The sequence below is a fragment of the Podarcis cretensis genome, assembly GCF_951804945.1.
Source record: "Podarcis cretensis genome assembly, chromosome: 16".
NCBI lineage: Eukaryota > Metazoa > Chordata > Lepidosauria > Squamata > Lacertidae > Podarcis > Podarcis cretensis.
In genome coordinates, this window is record NC_137186.1 from 10,413,217 (window position 1) to 10,421,842 (window position 8,626).

General features: G+C 52.0%; 1 protein-coding gene across 1 annotated transcript in view; it reads left to right on the top strand.

Moving 5' to 3' along the window:
* The window catches only part of EFNA4 (ephrin A4), a 32,096-nt gene extending 26,413 nt beyond the window's left edge, over window positions 1-5,683 (top strand). The window contains exon 6 of the mRNA XM_079958484.1: window positions 5,087-5,683. The gene's annotated coding sequence lies outside the window, so the exon portion shown is untranslated. The remainder of the gene's footprint in view (window positions 1-5,086) is intronic.
* The last annotated feature ends 2,943 nt before the right edge of the window (window positions 5,684-8,626 follow it).

Genomic DNA, 8,626 nt, shown 5'->3' on the forward strand with positions numbered 1-8,626 from the left:
CACCCCTCTCCTGCTCCTTGTCCCTTCTGTGTTTTTCCTTCCCTCCCCACTTAAAATGTGGTTAAAAAGCATGGATCCACATGGATCCTCAGGATCTTTGCATTGGGTCAGCCCAAATTCACCATCAGATCACATAGCATGTCCATGGCTACAGCCTGCCCCCCAAAAATCACGCACCCACTGTTGCCTGGGGCTGCAATGGTGCAAAAATGTGGTTAAAAAGCATGGATCCACATGGATCCTAAGGATCTTTGCATTGGGTCAGCCCAAATTCACCATCAGATCACATAGCATGTCCATGGCTACAGCCTGCCCCCCAAAAATCACGCACCCACTGTTGCCTGGGGCTGCAATGGTGCAAAAACGTGGTTAAAAAGCATGGATCTACATGGATCCTCAGGATCTTTGCATTGGGTCAGCCCAAATTCACCATCAGAGCACATAGCATGTCCATGGCTACAGCCTGCCCTCCCAAAATCACGCACCCACTGTTGCCTGGGGCTGCAATGGTGTAAAAACGTGGTTACAAAACATGGATCCACATGGATCCTCAGGATCTTTGCATTCGGTCAGCCCAAATTCACCATCAGAGCACATAGCATGTCCATGGCTACAGCCTGCCCCCCCCAAATCACGCACCCACCGTTGCCTGGGGCTGCAATGGTGTAAAAACGTGGTTACAAAGCATGGATCCACAGGGATTCTCAGGATTTTTGCATTGGGTCACCCCAAATTCACCATCAGATCACATGTCTGTGGCCACAGCATGAAGCACAAAAATGATACATCCACTGTTTCATTCAGAATGTTTTTTCCCTTGTTTTCCTCCTCTAAAAACGATGTGCGTGTTATGGTCAGGTGCGTGTTATAGAGCGAAAAATACGGTAATCAATGGATCACTGTGCTTTCCAAGTGAAGGCCGCCTGTAGATATCATCTTATTAGGAGGTCTTTCCCCAACTCTGGAATTCCCTCCCAGTGAATATTAGGCACTGTTGTCTTATCGGCACCTTCTGAAGACTTTCTTGTTACAGATACAGTGGTACCTCGGGTTAAGTACTTAATTCGTTCCGGAGGTCCGTTCTTAACCTGAAACTGTTCTGAAGCACCACTTTAGCTAATGGGGCCTCCTGCTGCTGCCGTGCCGCCAGAGCACAATTTCTGTTCTCATCCTGAAGCAAAGTTATTAACCTGAAGCACTATTTCTGGCTTAGCGGAGTCTGTAACCTGAAACGTATGTAACCTGCAGCGTATGTAACCTGAGGTACCACTTTATAAAGATCCTAGCCTGCATCTGTATTGGAATTGTTTGCAATGTTTTTGTTTTGTTTTGTTTTATCCCTTGCTGCTTACCGCCCTGGGCTCCTTTGGGAGGAAGGGTAGGAGAGAAATCATCTAAAGAAATAAGAGTTTAAATAAAGCCATAACAGTAGGACCATGAAGGATATTGACTCTGGCCCCCTCATTAATGCAGGATCTACAATGTAGGTTACAGCTACAGCATGGATGGGAGATCCTGCAGCCTTCCCAGAGGATGCTGGACTCTGACTCCCAGCAGTTCCAGCATAACCAGTCGGCAGGGATGTTGGGAACCCAGCAACCTCGGGGTGTGCCAAATGTTCCCCACACTTGAATTGGAACCATGAGGACTGGAATCTTACTTTTTTTCTGGAAGAACTGAGGTAGCTCAGTGCATTTGCTTTGCAGGGTTTCTAGGTAGAGAGACCTGCCTGAAACCCTGGAGGGTTTCTGCCGGTCAGAGCAGACAGTATTGAGCTGGGCAGTCCACCATCCTTGACCGATGGCCATGCTGGCTGGGGCTGATGGGAGTTGGAGTCCAGCAATCTCTGGGCGGGCCACAGGTTGCCTGTCCTTGATATACAAGTGGACACAGGTTGCGAACGTGATCTTTGTGGGAAGCATGTTCACAATGCGCTGCGTCTGCGCGGGTTGCGATTTGGCACTTATGCGCAAAGCACGATTTAGCACTTCTGCGCATGCGCAAGCGCCGAAACCTGGAAGTAACCCGTTCCGGTACTTCCAGGTTTGGCGCGGTATGCAACCCAAAATCGCGCCTATAACCCGAGGTATGACTGTACAGAGTTCCTTAAGAGGTGAACAAAAAGAGTAGGATTTCAGAATTTGGAGGTCTTGAGAGGCCATCTCTCCTGACCTCATGCTTGGCGCAGGGATCTCACAACGTTCAACATCCTTGACGGCCGTCCACCCACCCTCTGCTTAAATAAATCCAGGGAAGACGAGTGTGCTGGTCTCGGGGGCTAACCGAGAGGCAAGGTCCAAGTCCAGTCCGAGGTCAGGGGTCCGGTATGGAGGTTGTCTGTCAAAGGCAAGGCGGGGTCCAAAGCAGGGAGTCGGGTGAGGTCAGGAACTCTGGCAGAAGAGCAGGGCAGGAACAGGCTACCAACAATGTTGCTCCCGCAACCTGGGACTGGGGCTGGCCGGCTTTTATCTGCCCCGAGGCATAGGGCAGCCCCGGTCCACAGGTGACTCGCCTCTCCTGGCCTGGAGGTGAGCACTCCTCCTGCGGGAACTTAGTTCCGTCCGCCTCTCTGCCCTGAGCCTCTGCAGCTCAGGAGAGGATGGAGGGTTACCGGACCCAGAGGCAAACTCAGCTTCCCCTGACAGGGCTGAGAGTGGAGCACCTGCAGGCAATGGGTCCTCCATCACCTCCGGAGCCAGAGCAGACTCAGCTGGTGTCTGCACCTGAGGATCCAGCACAGGTGAGGACCCTTCAGGCTCAGCCCCAGCCCCGGCTCAGCAGGTTCTGGAGGGGGGGACTCCTGTGCAGGCTGGGATTCCTCAGGTTCAGCCTCTGAGTCTGAATCCCAGCCTGTCACAGCGAGCTTGCCGCTTCTGGAGTTGGCCTGCTCAACTGTCCGACATCTCTTGCACATTTGGACATTTAACTCGTTTATTTCGACTGTTTAGATACAGCTTAACTGCAACTGCCTTAGGGTGGCGCACAGGTAACTCAACAACACGATAAACATTTATCCAAAAGGCAGCTTAAAACTGTAAGATCAGAATTCGGTTAAAATGCTTGCTGGGTTTTGTTTTGTTTTTTGAAATTAAAGAGGCTTCAGGAAGGTCAACCGGGGAAGGAGGCCTGTCTGATCTGGGCCGGGAGGGAGTTCCATAGAACTAGGGTCCACAATATGGAACGCTCAGCTCCTGATGGATGCAAACTGTGCATATGAGCCATAGAGGCCTGCTAATAGAGGCTCCTCAAAGACCTCCATGATCGGGCAGGGATATAAGGATTTTGGGGGAATGGCTTCACGGGTCGATTCTCCTCTGCCCTGGGGGCTTTTCCCTCCCTAAATATTTTTTGGGTATACAGTGGTACCTCAGGTTACATACGCTTCAGCTTACATACGCTTCAGCTTACAGACTCTGCTAAGCCAGAAATAATGCTTCAGGTTAAGTACTATGCTTCAGGATGAAAACAGAAATCGTGCTCTGGCGGGGCTGCAGGAGCAGGAGGGCCCCATTAGCTAAAGTGGTGCTTCAGGTTAAGAACAGTTTCAGGTTAAGTATGGACCTCCGGAACGAATTAAGTACTTAACCTGAGGTACCACTGTACCTGCAAGGACTGAGGTTCCACCCCATGCCTCTTGGCAATCTCTCCCTCTTCTTGTTCGACGGTGCTGTTTTGACTGTGTGTAGGGACCAGCGCTAACCTCTGAACCTTGGAAATAGCCAGTGGGTAGGTGGGGTGGGGGGAGATAAAGCAAGATTAAAACAAGTGGACAACAAACAGCCGCAGAACTGCTGAGCTACTGGCAACAGGACATTAGGAGGGAAGGGACAAGGCAGAAAATTACAGAACAAATCACATAATCTGCGGAGGCGGTTCAAAATCAAATAACCGAACCATGAAAATGTCAGAAGCCAATATGAAAGACCGGGAGGAGGCGTGACCATTCGTGTCAGCAAAGGGCACTAAAAACATGGGTAGTGTCTGTGTATCGGCCGCAGCTCAGGGACAGAGCAGCTGCTTTGAATGCTGAAGGTCCCCGGGTCAGTCCCCAGGTGAGGCTGAGAATTGGCCCCTGCCCGGAAACCCGGAGAGCCGCTGCCAGTCAGTGTAGACAGTATGGAGCTAGATAGACTCTTGGTGTAAGGAAGCAATCATATTTTTGTCAACCTGCTGGTGACAGTCAGATAAATTGAATTTGAGGGGGCAAATCTCTGGTCGTGTGCTAATGTGGGGAGCTAAACAGAGCACCCATGTTCAGACGCAGTCTATCTCCCAGGCAACAGAAGGAATGGTCTGACCCAGCCTTCTTAATGTCTGTACATTCCTCAGTAATAATAATAATAATAATAATAATAATAATAATAATAATAATAATTAATAATTTTATTTATATCCCGCCCTCCCCAGCCGGAGCCGGGCTCAGGGCAGCTAACAACAATAAAACAGTGCAACATTCTAAAAACATTTCATTATAAAAATTAATTAAAATCAGATTGATGGCAACCATAAGCTTAAGTTCTGTAAAGATTGCCAAAGGAGGGAGACAGGCTGCACCCTGACCAAAGGCCTGGTGGAACAGCTCTGTCTTGCAGGCCCTGCGGAAAGATGTCAAATCCCGCAGGGCCCTAGTCTCTTGTGACAGAGCGTTCCACCAGATTGGAGCTACAGCCTAAAAAGCCCTGGCTCTGCTTGAGGCCAGCCTAACCTCTCTGTTGCCTGGGACCTTCAGGATGTTTTTATTTGAAGACCGTAAGGTCCTCCGTGGGACATACCGTGGGCGGTCCCGTAGGTACAAGGGTCCTAGGCTGTATAGGGCTTTAAAGGTTAAAACCAGCACCTTAAACCTGATCCTGTACTCCACCGGGAGCCAGTGCAGCTGGTATAGCACCGGGTGAATGTGATCCTGCAGCGAGGACCGCATAAGGAGAGGAAGGAACTCTGCACATGCTTCAAGGCAGCGTTTGGGTTAATGGTCATGTCACGGGGTCGGGGGTCGGTCTGAAGCCAGGTTGTGGGGAAAGGGCTTGGTAGTTGAGCCCCCCTGGTCTGCCTCTTAACAGGATCTCTCTTGTTCCCTTCCCTACAGGAGTTGATTCTCCACGGTGACATTCCTGCCGGAGGTCAGGTTGACCGTTTCTGGTGACTGCGGTGCTGTCGGAACAGGGATTTTCCAGCTCGCCAAAAAGACTCAGATTTGGTTTTTGGGGAAAGTGGCATGGAATGGGGGGGGGGAGTGGGGGAGAAACTGAAATATCTCTTCTGCAGCGCAGCAAAGGACTCGCAATATTTGTGTCCAGGACTGTTGATATGCCAAAGATGGGGAGAGACACTTTGCAGTCCGTGACACTCGAAGCTCAGCTGCTTTAAAAACGGGGGGGCATCGACTTCTCCCCCCCCCCCCGCCCCTGTTTTATGTCTCTGTCAAGCTCGGCTTCTCTCTCTCCCCTGCCCGGAAGCAAAAAACTGGACTGTGTCAGGCCCCCCCCCCCCCGCCACCTCCCCCCACCTTGTGTTCTCGGCGAGAACGGCCATGATGACGCCTGCGCTTTTGTCTTCTATGAAGACGCTTCCTCGGTGTCACCGATTCCTGGTTTATGACTTCTTCATTTTAAATATGTTGGGGTCGTCCCCCCCCGCCATTAATTGTCAGTGACTGAGCCAAATGATAAAATTGTTTCGGAAACTCTGCCCCCTTTCTTTCTGTCCCCGGGACGTATCTCCCTATTCCTCCACCCCCACTGAAGAGTCGGAAGGGGCATTGGGGAAACTTAGGATATCGGGATGGCGGGACTGGGAGAGCTGTGTGGCTGGTGGGATGTGGAAGTCTTGGCTGCTGGGTTGGGGATGCAGGAGCAGCAGCTGAGATTTCGTATGGGGGGGGCAGGGAACCTCAGGCCCGTGAGCTGGATGCGGCCCTTTGGGGGCCGTCTCCCTCTGGCCCTCAGAACTCTCCCCGGCCCACGCCCCTCAGTGCCCTGGCATCGCACCCTCTTTTGGGTGCTTTTGCCTGAACTGAATTTCCCTTGGACTCTGATCATGCCCTTCGGTTGCAGGATAGAGAAGGTTTTGTGTCGGTGTGTGCTAAAAGCAGCCTACTGTAAAGGTGAAGGTAAAGGGACCCCTGACCATTAGGTCCAGTCGTGACCAACTTTGGGGTTGCGGCGCTCATCTCGCTTTATCGGCCGAGGGAGCCGGTGTACAGCTTCCGGGTCATGTGGCCAGCATGACTAAGCCATTTCTGGCGAACCAGAGCAGCGCACGGAAACGCTGTTTACCTTCCCGCCAGAGTGGTACCTATTTATCTACTTGCACTTTGACGTGCTTTCAAACTGCGAGGTGGGCAGGAGCAGGGACCGAGCAATGGGAGCTCACCCTGTCGCGGGGATTCGAACCGCTGACCTTCTGATCAGCAAGTCCTAGGCTCTGTGGTTTAACCCACAACGTCACCCACGTCCCTTGCAACCTATTGTATAAAGGCACAATTAGCATTTGTTGTGCCACCCTCTTTGGCTACTGGCCCGCCCACCATGCGGCCCCCCAAAAAAGTTTCCTAGAAGGGAATGTGGCCCCTAGGGCTGATAAATATTCCCCACCCCTGTTGTACAGGGGCTGCTTTCAGAAAGTCAGGGGGTGCGTTAGGCAAGAAATCTGAACTTGCGTCCCTTCAGTTTTAGGCTGGGAAAGGGTGAATTGGGGGTGTTTCTCCCCCTCGGATGCTGGCGGGTGCGTAAAATGGTGGCAGTGGGAAGCTTAAGGGCTCTTTTGTCATGAAATCCGCCATTTTTTCCTTCCAGTTGTAGCCAGACCTCTTCCCCGCTCCTGTCCAGTAACCTTAAAAAAATGGAATTAGCAAACAGAGGTCATCTGAAGGGGACTGGACTGCCTGTAACCTGAGGAGGAAGGGGCATAGCTCTGTCACAGAACATCTCCTTTGTGTGCAGAGGGTCCCAGGTTCAATCCCCAGCGTCTTCAGGTAAGGCTGGGATTGTCCCCCAATCCAGGGCCGGCCCTACGATGAGGCAGATTGAGGCAGCTGCCTCAGGTGGCAGGTGCTGGGAGGGGACATAGCTGCAAGTGCCATGTGGTCTGCTGCCCTCAATTGCAGTGGAAGACGCTTTTTTCTCACCAGCGTCAGAGTAAGATTCAACTCCCAATCAAACTAGCTTCTGTATGTGCCTTGGGGGAGGGCGCCATTTTGTTTTTCACCTCAGGCAGCAAAATGTCTTGAGCCAGCCCTGGTCCCTACTGTCTGAAACCCTGGAGGCCGCTGCTGGTCAATGCAGGCTTACCGAGCTAGACCCAATGGTTTATCTCTGTATCAGTGGCAGTGGTGATTGCAGATGGTTCTCTGCTGGATTGGGGACCCTAAAACATTGCTGGACTCCGGCTCCCATCAGCCAGTGGCCAAGAGTGGTGGGTGCTGGAGTCCAGCCATATCTGAAGGTACCGAACTACAACATTTGCATTGCAGAGGGTTGGACTGGATGGCCTTAGGGGATCCCTTCCAAGTTTACAATTCTGCGATTCTATGACTACCATCTGCCCTAGCCAGCACGGCTGGTGTTTCAGAGATTACAGGAGTTGTAGTTCAGCAGTTTATGGAGTACCAGTTGGCGGTGGTGCGAAGGCTGTTGCGTGCAGGGCCTGCCTCTGTCCCAGCAGCGATTGCAGGGGGTCTTGCGAGAGGACGTCCCCTCCTTTAAGGCAGGCACCAACGATGCCAACTTCTGAAATCAGGCCCAGAACTCCGTGCGGGGCAGAAAAAAGAGGTCTCTGGCGTCACTCTGCTCCGTTTGGCTCCCTTTTGTTCTCTTCCGCCTCTTCTCCCCCAGCCACTCGGTACCGCGACCTTACAGGCGGGTGGGATTAATTGTAGTGTTTGATATTGAGATGTCAGGAAATGTCACGATGGAAGTTTTAATTACGGACCGCCTGCCAGCAATTAGTGTAGACGCCGCGGCGAGCCAGGCCCGGTGGGGGAACGGCGCCGGCACCGTGGCAACGGCTGACCCAGCCCATGCCAATCGGTTTCGTGTGCCGCCTCGCAGGGGCAGTGGGGAGGTCCCAGCTTCTGGCGGACAATGGAAAGCCCACTTTTGGGGGGCGAAGGACTCTGGACTGCCCGCTGGTCAGACGCAACGAGGCAGCCCACCTGCGGTGGCAGATTTTGAATGTGAACGAAGAGTGGAAGCCAGGCAGGTCTGACCCACGGGGCCCCATCCACCAGGAAGATCTGCACAAATCCCAGTTGACGTGAACATGTGCCATTATGCATATGCTGGTATTCTGCATCTTTTTCTTTTATGAGCACTACCATATCGTTGCAAAAAATTGCTTTTGGACAGAACTTAGCTTAACCCTCCAAAGCTGAGCAAGCTTTCAAGTTCATTATTTTATTATTATTTATTAAAGTTGAATACCGCCGTAGATCTCAGGGCGGTTCACAACATAAAAATGCCATTTATCAGGAACACTGGGCCCTGTTGAGTTTCAGGGGCTTCTGTGACCTGTGTAGCCCCTTCTCCCATGCATGGTGAGCGAAATTAGTAGGAAATTAGGTTCCCATCTGCATGATGTGCCCTATGTCTGCTCTGGGGTGTGGTGTTTAGCTCATGGGGAAGGGCCG